Here is a 14,529-nt window from a genome sequence, read left to right as displayed (position 1 = left end):
GCTGAGGTCTGGTGACCATGCTCACCCCAATGGCAGTTATCACCTACCCTACGTCGAGCGTTATTGACGATGAACAAGTTTATTTTATGCCGCTTTTAGGAATGTTCCAGTAATATCACGGCGGGGGACACCAAAATGGGCTGCCCATATTGTACCCATATGGGGAACTGAATCCGAGTCTTTGGCGTGACGAGCGAATGCTTTAACAACTAGGCTACCCCATCGCCCCCTTATCGGGGATAAAGTCAGATCTGCTACACATCGTATGGTGTCGTGTATACATTCACAATGTCATCAGCGTTCTACTCATTATTACATGAAGATCGGTTTTTCCAGATCTGGGATACCCCACCAAATCGTTGTTGAGCCACTTTCGTAGCAGTCATTTTGGGCTACGTTGGCATCCTGAAATTCTTGTCTACTCCACAATCGGGTATATGTGCAAAGTACTGGAGTGCAGTCCGGGCCTGGGCAGCTGGTGTTTTAGCCCGTTTTAAACCAGCCTGCCTCTGATGTCGGGTCAGTTGAATACGAATGCATTCCTGCCGTGGCCAGAACCTAGCCTTACGAATTCGTAGACAATTACACACTTGGAATAGACCTTAGCGACACTGTGTTCGGTAGTTTTTATTGTAATTGTAAGGAGTGATGACGTTTTGTGCAATCAGGATAAACATGTCTTCCCATTGTCTGACGGAACGCCATCGACCACCTGCATGTCGCTGTGTAGCTGATCCAAACGATTGGTATAGATTGTATGCCCTGCTAATCACACTTTAGCTGATACCAGTCAGCATGTTTGCAACGTTGTGCTGCCCAGTTCCAAGTATGCCTTTACATCGGCCTAATTATTCAGTAGTCAAAAAACGTCACTGACGTAAATTGGGCATTCAGTTGTTGCTGTATCCTCACAACCAATATTAATGTGCTCTCTAATATTTCTGTCACGATGCATGTAAGTAAACACATGTTTTTTTCAAGCACCTTGTGCACATTGTGCACATTGTGCCCAATATTACTTGCTTTTGTCCTTTCATTATTAAACTGAGGCTCTGTAGGGGTTACTCAGTTTCGGTAATATTTCAATCTTTATTTGTTTGGTGATTTTTATATCAAAACTTGACACTAAGGATAATTTAAGTTTATTATAGTTGGTGTTCCAAGCATTTCATATCTGAAACATACAGAAAAAAGGTCCTTTGATTTCTCAAGTGGCTCGCATATCGTGTATCTCATGAATGTCTAAGACCATCCTGGATTTTTAAAACAAATATTCTGTGATTGCTTTTGCCTTTTGTCATTTGAAAAATCATGAGTGTTCTTTAAGCTTTTTGAGTAGAATATATCTATTGAGATATTGACCTGTACTTCAACATTGATGATCATTGCATCTAAGAAGTAACAGAGGATTCACTACGTAATTGACAGTAAACATTCCATAGCATATGACAATTTTATCCTGTCAATTAAGAAGAATTACAAAGAACGATTATTCTCTACTGCTATTAAACAACAGAGCCAATCAGAGAACTCAAGTCAAAACATTGATTACACAACAGTCTCGTTTCCTGCTGACTGGCTTTCGTACTATTGCGCAACTTAGTACAATAACCAGTCAAGAATTTTGAGACCAACTCACTCAACTGGATATATAAATGTTAATCAGATTAATATTAATCAGTATTATCTAATCACTTGTATCTTGCAACATTACGCTCCTTCTAATCCTTGCAAACACGTCGTGCAGCGTGTTCTGTCGTACAGCGTGCTCTGACAAACGGAAATCTGGAAATCTCAAAGTGAGGCTCGGCCGCTAGAAAGGTTTGGCAGTCTGGTACGGACTTGATATTATATCAATCATATTGTACGTTACAAAAATACACTTAATAAGCGCAAAGAACACTTAACCAGTGAGCCAGATGAATTGTGAATCATTGTACGACCTCTTCAAACAGGGGCAGTCTGTGACGTCTTAGTTAACGCCATGCTGCCTAAACCTCGACATAAAACATAGAAATACGATTTTTTAACTTTAAAATTAAACTTAAATTGTAAATACAATTTTCTTATGAAACAAGAAATTGGAATTTAGTGTAACCATAGTTGTTTGTAGAACACTTCCGTTGGTGTGCGACAAGGCTGTGTAATAAGCCCCGTACTCTTCATCTTCTTTATTAATGAACTTGTAGATGATATGTATAAATCGTGTAATAATGGAATATTTGTTACTCCCCAAATCAAAGATTTATTTTGCTTCTCTTTGCAGATGATATTGTTACGTTTTCATTCATGGTAAACGGACTGCAGAGACACAGATAAATATTCTTCAAACATTTTGTGACACATGGGGACTAGAGTTGAATATGGAAAAATCTAACATAGTTGTCTTTAGAAATGGGGGTATAGTGGCACATTCTGAAAAATGGTTATTCCGTGGCAAAAGTATTAATGTTGTTTCATATTATAAATATTTGGGTCTTCTATTTTCCAGCCGATTAAATTGGTCCATGGCATCTAAAACCCTTGCAGCACAAGCTAAGAAGGCATTATTTCCTATTTTTTAAACTGTTTAAGGCTAATAAGTTTATTTCATTTGACTCAGCTTGCTTACTTTTTTGACACTAAAATAGCACCAATATTGTTATATGGATCTGAAATTTGGGGGAGTAAACTATTTCGAAGCTATAGAAAATGTGCATGCATCATATTTTAAAGATTTCTTACTGTAGGTAAATTTGCTTCCAACAAAGCCGTACTTGGCGATACAGGCCGCTATAGCATGCATATTGAGAGTCAAATGAGAGCTATCAGATACTGGATTAAACTTATAAGAATGCCTGATTATCGCTACCCCTATCAAAGCTATCAATTATTATTATCCCTAGACAAACGTGGAAAGTATTCTTGGGCTTCTGGTGTCCGAAATGTGTTATTTTCAAGCGGGTTTTCTTATGTTTGGTTTAAGCAAGATGTTGGTGATATAAAAATGTTTTTGTTAACTTTTAAGCAACGAATAAAAAAGATATATATATTCAGAATTGGCACGCATCAGTAAATTCATCGAGTTTTCTAAGTCATTATTCACAATGTAAATCGATGTTCGGACCTGTGTTTGTGTCTGTAGTATCTCTTTTCGCTTTGACACGAGAAAATTCAGGATCGGCTGTAAAAAGTAGGTCATTGTCTGAATTGGTTAATAAGACTCATGTTTCGGTTTGCCAGGCACGCGGAACACTTTTGTGTGCACGTATGGAAATATTGAAAATAGTTCTGCTCTTTTTCATTTTGAAAAGGTTTCAGATGTGTAAAAGAAATTTTCGTTCGAGTCACTGAGGTGTGTTCAATGATATGTTTTCCATTGGTGATTTATCTACTCTTAATGAGGTGTATATTGATATATTGACTTTATCGTAGTTGGATATCGATATCGCCAGCCTCGTTGTTTCACTATCATTATGATATCAATCTTCACTTCTTTTCCAAACACGTTGACTCGAAAGCAATCATAGAGCGATTACTGACGTTTGATTTTGAACAGCAGTGTATTCGCTGCTTGATCCCTTACCAAGGGAATTTTCATCCTGATTACAGTAACAAGATGGGTGAAACATATGTATCATTGGTTAATGCTCTTTGTACCGAAGTGAGCACAGACGGTTCTTGGTTGAAAGACTTAGTCCTTTACAGCGTTGGGCCTGTTGGGAATTTGATCCACTGGGCCTTGGATCGGATCCACATTCGCCCCGAAAAGGATCCTATTTCTTTCAGCATCACACAAATGATGGTCGATATAAACAAAATTGCATAAGGGTTCTGAATCACCATGAGTCTACCATCCATAACAGGCATACATACGAGCTTTGAACTGAGCTGAAATATAACACGTTTTATTTAGGATTACACTTTCTCATTAGTAAAGTACAGATTCCAGTACTTTTGTTGGGCTGAGTCTCATCCTGGATTCGAACCCACACCCTCAGAGTGAGGCACCTAATCGCCAGCACACAAAGTCAGACGCCAAACCCACTCAGCCACCACGGCTTCCACTTGAACTGAAATAGTGTATTGCAGAAGCGTGGAGCCCTATCACACACAGGGTGAGTACACTGTTTCGCCTGTTTTAGCAATATTCCAGCAATTTCACGGCGAGGAAGCCAGAAGTGGCCTTCACACATTGTACCCATGTAGGGGAATCGTCTTAGGCGTGACGAGCGAAAGCTTTAACCACTTGGCTACCCCACGGCACCTCAGACCTTATATTAGTCTTTGTCAAATTGTAGTGAGTGAGTGAGTACAGTTTTACGCCGCTTTTAGCAATATTCCAGCAATATCACTGCAGGGGACACCAGAAATGGGCTTCACACATTGTACCCAAGTGGGTAATCGAACCCGGGTCTTCGGCGTGACGGGCGAACGCTTTAACCACTAGGCTACCCTACCGCCCCTATGTCAAATTGTAAATAAGACGGACAATACATGATTATTATGAGAAATGACATTTCCAAGAAGCGAACAATCTATTAAATATATTGAGTCAGTGAGTGAGTGAGTATGATTTTACGCCGCTTTTAGCAATATCACGGCGGGGGACACCAGATATGGGCTTCACACATTGTACCCATATTGAGTCAGACCCGACAAAAACCTTTCCTATCGATTTATTGGGCAAAAGGGCATTCACATTTTGTCGGACCATTTCTGCGTTTTACAGAACCAGACCATCCATGACTTCTTTATCCCACAAGATGATGTTCACGTACTTTGAGTACGGTGTTATGCAACATTATGTCGCCAAGCATTTGACCGACCTCTTAAGCAACTGCATGCAACTTTTCAAAGCTCTTTAAGAAAAACAAACTCACACATGTTTCAAATTGGCAGAGTGCTCCGAGGCATTTTCTAGAACTACTGTCTTCTTCAACAGGACGCATACAATGTTCGGCAGTTTGACAAATGGTTCAGATTAGACATTTTCTGTTAAGCTGAACATAGTTTCTTACGAACAACTCATTCGGCACACCTCGTGTCATCCCGAGAAATCCGGTTCGGTAGAGGTGAGGTGAAATTGGGTTTTACGTCGTACTTGAGAATATTTCGCTCATATGACGACGTGCATGCGTGTGTATGTGTATGTGCGGCTGCTTGTACTAGCCCAGACTTAAGCTGGTTTTATAGTGCTAGCCCACTGAGATACCATGCCGCAGTGAAGCATGAATACCCCACTCAGACACATTATACTGACTCCGAGCCGACCAGTCCTTGTTGTACCCATTAATGCCGAGCGTCAGGCAGGGGACCAACAAGTACCATATTTTCACGTCTTTTGGTATGACGCGGTCGGGGATCGAACCCGCGACCTTCCGCTCTCCGGGCGGACGCTCTAACCACTACACCACGGAGGCGGTCTCGGTTCGGTAGAGGATTCACAAGTTTCACTAGTTCACGCCACTATGACATTTCACTTCACAATCTGCAGCCAGTCAAAGTCGTTACCCTCGTAAGCACATTGCTCGATATCACATTATACTCCAATTTCTACTCAGTATTGACCGTCATCATTGGGACTGTGTGCTGATGGATTGGCGGTTTACAGACACATCAATAAAAATTACCTTTCCATTTCTATCTTCGGTATTATACTTATTAAAAATTAATATATGTTGAAAAGTAATATAAAATTGCTCGTCACAAAATGTCTGAAATATTGCCGATGTGTCATTTAATTTGATCGCAAGCACTCTCTCACCCTCAATTGCTTAATTACACTTAAATTGGTTATTTAATTATGCACTATACAGAATAGTTATTTTTTTAAAACCCATCAGTTCGTTTTTTCAGTGGATTCAGATTTTCCGCATGCGCGATTTAAATGTAACGGATTCGAAGTTGAAGCTTGCACTGATCACTATAGCCTTTGGTCCTATACGTTATCACTCGACTTTTTCCGTAACATACAAGATATTCGGCTTGTCCCGTAATAAGACGAGTTGGTCATGAGTGTCGTCTATGTGTGTCTTTGAGTTCGATGCTCGAGTAGCAGGAATCGTCGCAAAAGAGTTTACGTGGTACATAACAATCAAGTTTATTGATGTACGTAATAAAATACATGCCTTGTATATATCTTCTCCCTCGCCATCGAGGAATAGGAAAGTTTTTAAAACTAGCCTTATGTACGTAACGAAAGGAACCGACTGGACCCGAATCACAACATTACCAACACGGAAATCAAATGAAACATACAAAAGCGTCTATTGACGGAATATTAAGTAGGGTATTTTAAGATACCATTGTTAATATACAATGAACTGTTTTCGATCGGTACGGTTATTAATGCACAATTCAGCAACATGCTACCTGGTACTTTCTATTAAAAGGCGGTTGGGATGCGAAAATATTTGTGTCAAGATAATGGACGTTGGGAATAACAATACACTATAAGGATCCGAGATATCACTTCCTCAATAAGCCATTGCAAAATGGTGAACACACACTACACCGATATCGTCCTTTATGCAGCTGTTGTACGCTTGGTCTTTCATTAAAGCATTTTCAACAGACACAGACACTGCCCACGCGTGTGCAGTACAACATTTACAACGAATACAATTATGTACAATGTTAACTAAATGAAGCAAGAGCTCATTTGATAAATTAATACAATCCACCACAGATGTACACTAGGGGGGCTAAGAAGGAACATGTTTAGACCAATTTGCTGCTCTGGTAAGTTTGAAAGAACTCAAATAACATTTTCCTTCCCTGATGACTAAAACTATCGACTGCATGTCCTCTTAACACCCTATTTCCTAACCTCTGGCATATAAAATATCTGTTGATCACTGGATTGTCTGGTCCAGACTCGGATTATTTACAGACCGTCGACATACAGCTGGAATATTGCTGAGTGCGGCGTAAAACTAAACTCACTCACATATAGGGTTAACTACGGTTATGGAGAACTTTAAGGGACCACTAATATAGTTCGATATAAGCGTTCTTTATACACATTTCACATTTTGCTGCATTCGACCAAAATTCGAGTTCTTCAAAGTTATTAGTAGTCGTGTTATAAATTCGTTTTTTTACGTCTTTCGAGTAGAAAATGTCCCTAACAGATCAACTCTAGTTATAAAAAAATTGGGCGTTTCTTATCCTGATTTGAGTAGTATAAAGGGACACCTATCATTGCTTCGTTATTTTGTACCGATGGAATTGAATTTGGTAAGTAGTTCATTCAGCTATGCATTATTAATAACAGCCTGTCTCTCTAAATGTCGAGGCGTGTGCTGTATTGTATCAATGTCTGAGAGGCTGAGGTAGACGTTTGAGAGGTATTCTTTATAGTTTTCGTCACTGAGTGACTTAGTCACTTTAATTTCTCGGTTCAGTGTACCACTGACCAGATTTGATAGCTCCGGGCCAAAAATAACACGATTTAATATAATATTTTGTTCCTTTCTTGATCGAAATGTAATTGGTTTCACAGTAAAATTCAGCAATTCGTTAAATAAAGTGTTCCTTGTATCGTAATGTTTTTTGGACAAGACAAACAACTTCCTTGTCGGATGTGATTATAACAGTAAACATCTCTTTATACTGTGCGGACGAATTTCCCTTTGATGTCCTTAACCCTCTAAACCGCCCGACACAACAACTCAATATAGTGAAACGAATTTTTAAATAATTGTTTACTTACAATTTCCACCAAAGCTAAATTTAGTTCATGAAAAACACCACAGGCTCTGGTCACGACAGTGAGTGCGTGAGTGAGTGAGTGAGTTACTAAATGGATAAGGTACAATCCAAAACTATTATCCTTGTTATATTTTTCACAATCACTTATTTATCAAACACCTTAGGCAAGTGAGTTTGCTCAAACTTGCCTCTGTTCACCTAGCAGAAAATGGGTACCCGGTGGGATAAGTCATGTGACTATTAACCTTTTAGCGCCTCAAAGGCAGCTTGGGTTATACGTGGTAATAATTATCGGTGTGTCAGGGCTTTGAGCATGTGCCTTGTACATGGAAAAGGCACATTATATATTCACTATTACTACTATTATAAATCAACTGCATCTAATACAATCTTACAAACATGGCAACTGCATGTAGTATGCAGTTTTGAAACATAATATCACGATTATATGCTCAAAACAATTACATGATAAAACTATAAATGTTAGCTACAAATCTTTCACACAAAGCATCCCCTTACACGTCAGTTAGGGAAACTGAAAAGCGTGTTCCAGATATACAGTCTCCTACTGCGTTTCAAAGTAACATATTTCTTCGACCGCATCGACACTGCTAATAAACTGTCACAGCGTATGGTGATACAAGGATGTTGCAAGTAACTACAAGGATGTAGTTGCCATTTAGCCTCGATTAGAACAGCAAACATCGCCCCTCCCCTCAGCACCCGCCCTCTCTCCCATACCCTCCCCTCATACCCTCCCCCACCACTGTCGCTAGTTCTTCAATACTATATATATAAAAGCAGTCTTCATCCACCCATGTCCTCCACAATGTCACAATGGCCATTGTCTGATGCTGAAGTTATCACAATAATGCCTCATCTCTGATAGACAGCAGCTATGCATCGTTGTCAGAGACGGATAGACAACGTCTTCGTTTTCGACGACCCCGACAGGGTAATATATGTTGAGTTTTCGGCGACGGATAGAAGATATGTCGTCGACGTGGCTAGCTCTCATGATCATCCTCGTTGTACCCTGGTGTTGTATTACAATAGTGTTGCTCACAGCTAACCGACCTTGCATTTGTTTTTCAAGAGGATATACGAGGGGCGGTGGGTGATGTGATGGTTTTCTATGGACATGTTTGTTTTATGGTTGGCCTTTTAAGTCAATGTGACCCCAAATATTAGTGAAGTCATTACAACGGGAATGATTTGTGACTTTGAATCATAATATTTTCATGTCCTTGTTGACATATTAATATTTGAACATTACACACTTTACACAACCTAAATTCAAACCCTTCTCAAAATGACGGGTCATATTTACCGCTGGTCGATTGCCAGCAGTGGAAAGACTGGGGATTAATGATGCATGCCATCATGTAATGATAGAAAATAAGGAAATTAAAACTTACTTGAGTTGAAGAAACTAGTATAATCCGACGCTAAGCCACGCTGATCCCGAAATCAACAACATGAATTGACCCACAAACACACCACGAGGAGACGAAGGCGACTGTCACATGCGCTGAGCCTTAGTGAAATCTGTACCCATGTAGTCCATACCTCAGTCAGTCCTCATGTGCCGCGCGCTTCACAGAGCAGATGTCGTCTGCTGCAACACACATATCGTCTGCGCGGGACGTGTCAGTTGTCCGGAGTGTACGCACGCATATTCCGAGTGTCCGCGATGGTCAGAGCTACGAAGGGACGTTACAGGGGTCATTTAGTTCACCGTGGAGACAGCTAAGGCATGCGTATGTGTTGAATATTGCAGTGAATGAAGCTATCACCCATTGATGGGAAATTACATCCCAACAGATTCGCGGGAAAGACGTCGTGGATGCACTCATGTGGGAAGATAACCTCCAGTGAGGGAGATTCATGTGTCAGTAGGCACTGTACGGGAAATTGGGCAGTGTAGCGAAAGGGGTACCCGAGGAAGGATCGACTGGCCATAGACCAGCTCATACACATGTATTGTGCACTCACTGTGATTTTTTCCCATGACTGGCTAGTTTTGAGACAATGAGGAAAATGTCGTTGTAGAGACTACCTTGTCGACCTCAATGTAATAGTTTTTGGACGCATCACAATAGAATGTGGGAAGTAATTATACTGCACTCCGTGACACACAGGTTGTCAGTCATAGCGAATGTATCTTAATAACATCAATGTTGTGAGTGTACAACAGCGTGGGATACGATCATACTGTAATGGCGCGTGTGCTGTCAACAGTCTGTAACATCTGCCCATTTCTTGTGTCCCCCGCCATGATGTTGCTGGAGTAATGCTAAAAGCGGCGAAAAACCATACTCACTCACTCACTCACTATTACATCTGATACCCGAAATAAAGTTTTCTTAGAAATATGTCTCCATAAATTAGAAAAATATCTAAAGGGATAGAGCGTAGAGCTGCGTCGATCTACACTTGCTAAATTGACACTTGTGTTGATTTGTTTTAAATTTATGCTCCTTTGCCTGGGAGAGAGACCGTCATAAACATGTTTACGAAGTCATACGAGCTGAGAACGTATCACAATAACTTGCCTGATGTGTCAAATTTAAATGGGTTTAGGAATATGCACAAGAACGATAACCTGGTTGTAATGATGTTGTGAATGTATTGACTGTAGTTATGAATACATGCGGTTGAACACATGACACAAAGGCATGCAGGCTGTGAGTATGTCACAATGCCCCGTGTGTTGTGAACATGCATACTGATGTGACGGAGGGTTGTGAATATGTCATAACGTTACAATACTATGTTTATGCCTTGACACGACTTCTGCACTAAGTTTCGTGGTAAACAGGTGACGTATGTTCCATGGCATTATTGTTCTATATGCATAGTATTGCTCATTAGGCTGTTTATATATATATGCACGTTTATGCACGTGTCATCTCTCGTTATAACTCACTCACTCAACCATCGGTCCACTCACTCAACCCCGGCACTCATTCACTGAACTATGGTCCATTCCCTCACTCAGACCGCCTACGTGGTGTAGTGGTTAGAGCGTCCGCCCGGAGAGCGGAAGGTCGCGGGTTCGATCCCCGACCGCGTCATACCAAAAGACGTTAAAATATGGTACTTGTTGGTCCCTGCCTGGCGCTCGGCATTAATGGGTACAACAAGGACTGGTCGGCTCGGAGTCAGTATAATGTGTCTGAGTGGGGTATTCATGCTTCACTGCGGCATGGTATCTCAGTGGGTTAGCACTATACAACCAGCTTCAGTCTGGACTAGTACAAGCAGCCGCACATACACATACACACGCATGCACGTCGTCATATGAGCGAACTATTCTCAAGCACGACGTTAAACCCAATTTCACCTCACCTCACCTCACCATGCCCTCACTCACTAACCGTACACTCAATCAAACGAATTCCGGTCCACTGGGATGTCACACCAATCTAGTCACTCACTCAATCAACAACTGGTCCACTGGGATGTCACACCGGTCCCTCACTTAACAACCAATCCACTAACTTACTCATTCACTCACGCACTCTCTGGTCCACTGGGATGTCACACCGGTCCCCCACTTAACAACCAATCCACTAACTTACTCATTCACTCACGCACTCTCTGGTCCAATGGGACGTCACACCGGTCCAGTCACTCACTCCCTCACTTAACAACCAATCCACTAACTCACTCACTCACTCAATCTCGGGTCCACTGGGATGTCAAACCTATATAGTCATCCAATCAACAACCGATCCACTCATTCACACTGGTTTAGTAAATCACTCACGCACTCACTCACTCACTCACTCAACAACCGGTCCACTCACTCGTCTACAGTCAGGAAAGGTAGGATACATTTCAAAAGTTTCATCCATGATAACATAAGTAGATTAAACAAAACCGAACAGGATACAACGTGACTAACTTTAAGAGGTTGATATGCATGTAGACCAGCTGATATTCTACCCACATATTTTATTTCCCCTAATCTCAATAACACATTACATATTTTACTTCCTTGACCATTGTAACTCTGCCTCCTATGAGACTATTGCGTCTCACTTCAAAGCCTTGTTATTGATGCATATGTAAAACGTGTTGGCTGGTATTCATGTCGTATTTTTAGATGCATTTATATCCTGACTGAAATACCGTCGATCTCAAAGAAGGAACTAGATACTCAGCTTCACGATAGACCCTAAACTACACAAACATGTCTTGTATATTTATATCCTTAAGGTGACGGTCAAAAGTTGCTTTCTTTAACATGCACATAGTATAGCATCTGTTCACTGACACAGGAGAAAGAGTGGATAGTAATAAAGGCCATCGGCTTACAGAACCGCACAAAGATCAATGCAATAACCACGCCTCATGCATCCATTCAAAGGAGTGCAAATTGGATGTATACAAATATGTAAAAGTATTTGTGTGTACGAGTCAACTGAAAGTAGGTAAGTCTTTAACATGAACAAGAGTGGCAAGTCGATGTAGGTTTAATATACGCTTGCGGTGTATATCAAGTAGGGCTGCGCAATATAACCGGTTTACCGGTATTTACCGGTTCAGACATGAAAACGATACGTATTGCCATACGCTGATCGAAAACCGGTATTTTGACATGCATTCGGAAAATTTCGTAACACTCGGAAATCTTCGTATATTTCCGTTTTTTTAATTGTTCTTTTCCCTGTTTCATTAGTGCCAAATGTTACTTACATATTTATTTTGTCATGATTAAAAGTTTTTATTAAAGGTTAATCAATCATAGTGATTTTGTTGTGTTTTTGCTTTATAATCAAGCATTAACTCGATTATAAATAGTTTTTGTTAAAAAATTAATTCTTGCAATATATTGCAATACATATAGCAATATATGCTTCCACATCGCAATATATCGCAATATGAAAATTCTCTGCAATACCCACCCCTAATATCAAGGTGCATATACCTAAAGGCTTCGCATTCACATCTAGACTGTGATGCACCGTAAGATATACATTAGCAGTAAAACAAAGAAAGATTTTAATTATAATTGCAAGGTGTGTTAATTAGTGAAACACCTACTTTGAGACTTCATGTGAGTGAGTTTAATTTTATGCTGCAGTATCTTGTATAATTTCCTGGGTAATGATGATATGGACGAGGAAGATCTTAATGATACGCCGAGGTACATACCATAAAAACACGAATTGACATCGTAATTTGGAAATATGTTGTCATACTCAATCAGTTATTTGTCTGTAATATGCATTATGAAAACAAAACATTCATCAGGACTCAGTTGTTCCCATTTGAATTTGTCAGGATTGTACTTTCTCTTTATTTCAAGAGATATCACGGCAAGGGACACTAGAAATGGGTTTCACACATTGTATCCATGTGGGAACTCGAATCCTGGTCTTCGACGTGACGAGTGAACGCTTTAACCATTAGGCTACCCCGTGGCCCTCTTAAGACTTCATACCCGTGAAGGTCCGGGTTAGAATGTGTCTTCAGTAACCCATGCTTGTCGTAAGAGGCGACTAACGGGGTCGGGTGGTCAGGCTCGCTGACTGGGTTGACACACGTCATCGGTTCCCAATTGCGCAGATCCATGCTCATGCTGTTGATCACTGGACTGTCTGGTCCAGACTCGATTATTTACATACCGCCGCCATATAACTGGAATATTGCTGAGTGCGACGTAAAACTAAACTCACTCACTCACTCCTAAGACTTCCAACTTGACTCACGTGTATTCAAGGGTGGTTGAGTTCAGGTAGTCTCTCAAAGAAAACTCTATTTTGATTTGAGGCTAAATCAAAACCGTACACGACAGTAGGTTATCAAATATTTACAGATTGATTCATTAAAAATGCTCGAAAACATATGATCACTCTCACATCCCGAGTTCGTTTAACAGTACGCATATATTGCATGCGACGGTATTCGTGGAAATACTGACAGTGGTCCGTGTACACAGAATAGACACATATGACTGTACACACTACATTTTTACCTGCTTCCCGCTACGTGCTGTACACTGTACGTTGTCAGAAACAAATAAACAGAACACAACATGCTTTTCTTTCTTTTTATCTAAATTTAGACAAGTTGTTAAAATACATGTCAAGAGTAAGCCTCGCGTGGTGTATTTTCTGATATTGTTCATTCACAAACAGCAGCTTGGTATCTCTGAAATCAGATATCTGCTAATCTCGCTGAGCCATATATGAATCTGAATAGATTGGTCCACTGATTTACAAGCGACCGGGCACCGTAGTCTGTTATAGGAAATAATAGGAATGTTATTGATGGATTTGCTCCAATTGAAAGGCTACGGCAGAGTTATTAATGCTGCTTTGATACAGATCGGACACAATTATCTTGCATTCCTTCGTAAACAACAGGTTGAAAGATACGGGCAATATAAAACACTTTGGTCTTGGCGGTGTCCTGTAATAATGATATGCATGATCTCAAGGTATCTGAAGACATTGTGAGAAGTGGGTGTCTGGGACTCTATTAGTTATACATATGGACAGTGTCTACCCCCTATGTTAGTTTTATGACTTAAATGCTGTCATTGATAACAACGCTTTGTCATTTTAACCCCAGGGCTTAAATTACACATATTTATGAGTAGATCCTTAACTCTTTGTATATCACAACATACAGTATCTCAAAAGGCATCAAGAAATGATAAGAAGAATTAATAGCCAATATTTGTCATCAGAGTGTATCATCTCAATTCATTTGGACAACAATCCGTTCATTATTGTTTTCGACGCTAGATAAATCACTCATCTATCATCTTGGTGAGATGGTAGTAGTAAGTATGAGAGCGAGGGCGAAGAGTTTCTTACA

The 14,529-nt window shown here is 40.3% G+C and overlaps 1 protein-coding gene across 3 annotated transcripts in view; it reads right to left on the bottom strand.

Moving 5' to 3' along the window:
* LOC124261388 (receptor-type guanylate cyclase Gyc76C-like) overlaps positions 1 to 9,756 on the bottom strand; it is a 175,287-nt gene extending 165,531 nt beyond the window's left edge. For 2 of the 3 annotated variants that reach the window (XM_046695700.1, XM_046695699.1), the window contains exon 1: positions 9,114 to 9,754. The gene's annotated coding sequence lies outside the window, so the exon portion shown is untranslated. Of the gene's footprint in view, positions 1 to 9,113 lie in introns of all 3 variants that reach the window. The other variant, XM_046695701.1, reaches the window with a different exon arrangement.
* Positions 9,757 to 14,529: the final 4,773 nt, after the last annotated feature.

This window comes from Haliotis rubra, unplaced genomic scaffold (genome assembly GCF_003918875.1).
Source record: "Haliotis rubra isolate DU_JTF1 unplaced genomic scaffold, ASM391887v1 Scf8, whole genome shotgun sequence".
Classification (NCBI taxonomy): Eukaryota; Metazoa; Mollusca; class Gastropoda; order Lepetellida; family Haliotidae; genus Haliotis; species Haliotis rubra.
This window is presented reverse-complemented; position numbering and strand designations above follow the sequence as displayed.